Raw genomic sequence first — 1,094 nt, 5'->3', positions numbered from 1 at the left:
GGATGCCTCAGAGGATTCTTTTCCCCAGCTTGAAACACTTGTTATAAAAGGGTGTGACAAGCTCAACGCGATCCCCTTTAGCTTTGTAGATATTCCAAAACTGCAACAGATTAAGTTGCTTAACTGCATGAATAAGTCACTGGAGGCTTCAGCTGTGAAAATTAAGGAAGAAGTCAGCGATATTGAAGGATGCGACCGTATTGACATCACTATCGGAGTAAGTAGAAACAAAATCCTACCTTCTGTTTTTGAGTATGTACATTCAACTAATGTGCAAACAATATCTTCAAAACAGGATAAGTGGGGAAATCTAAAGCACTTGTGAGTCAAGCATGTGATTAGCTCGTAACAAGGACATGGTATCCATAATTTCTCCATGTGGCACGCCCTACACTGGATTTGTTGTTGTTGTTGGCTGATGATTAGCAGGTGTACTTAGATCTCAAACCGGTGAGGATGTTTCTGAATTTGACAATTACTTTGACAACTTCTGCAAAAGCACATTCAGCTTGCCGACATGCCTATCCTCTCATATTGTAACAGGATTACTGATTGCTAAGTGTGTTTTGATTGATCAACTGTCAGACGATCTTTCACTGTGATTTCTTTTTGCCTTTCTTATGCAGCTTTATAATTTTAGAACCAGACAAATCATTGTTTCGTTTTTTTTTCTTCAATTTGGTAGTCGTTTACTCCTTTTATTTCTAGAATCCCTTCATCTTGCGACTTTTATACAGCACCTACAAATTTATCTAAGTATACCTCACAATCATCAGACAACAAATTCAAAATTTCTGCAGCATAGAGAACTAAGGTGAATTTAAAGGTTTTACTTGCTATTACAAAGGCTGAGAGGGCAAGGCCTTTTGATGTAGGGCCTGATGCTTAATACCAAAAAAAGAATTATTTGAATTCTGAATAGTAGTAGCAAATTTTGCAAGAGCATCCGCAACTTCATTTCCTTCAGGACGTGACGGACAAAATGCCTGTTGGTATTCCTTTGACTGATCTTGAACTTAAAATCATCAATGATCTGTTGTATCCTCTGAGATGGCGTACAGATATCATTTAATCATATGCACCACAATCATAGC

The 1,094-nt window shown here is 37.8% G+C and overlaps 1 long non-coding RNA gene across 1 annotated transcript; it reads left to right on the top strand.

Annotated features, from left to right (window-relative positions):
* LOC124891042 lies at window positions 1–701 on the top strand. Its single transcript, XR_007049499.1, has 2 exons — window positions 1–217; window positions 296–701. It is a non-coding gene; the product is annotated as an uncharacterized LOC124891042 (long non-coding RNA).
* The last annotated feature ends 393 nt before the right edge of the window (window positions 702–1,094 follow it).

The sequence above is a fragment of the Capsicum annuum genome, unplaced genomic scaffold (assembly GCF_002878395.1).
Source record: "Capsicum annuum cultivar UCD-10X-F1 unplaced genomic scaffold, UCD10Xv1.1 ctg29523, whole genome shotgun sequence".
Lineage (NCBI taxonomy): Eukaryota > Viridiplantae > Streptophyta > Magnoliopsida > Solanales > Solanaceae > Capsicum > Capsicum annuum.
The sequence above is the reverse complement of the archived record's forward strand: the minus strand, read 5'-3'. Positions and strand labels throughout refer to the sequence as shown.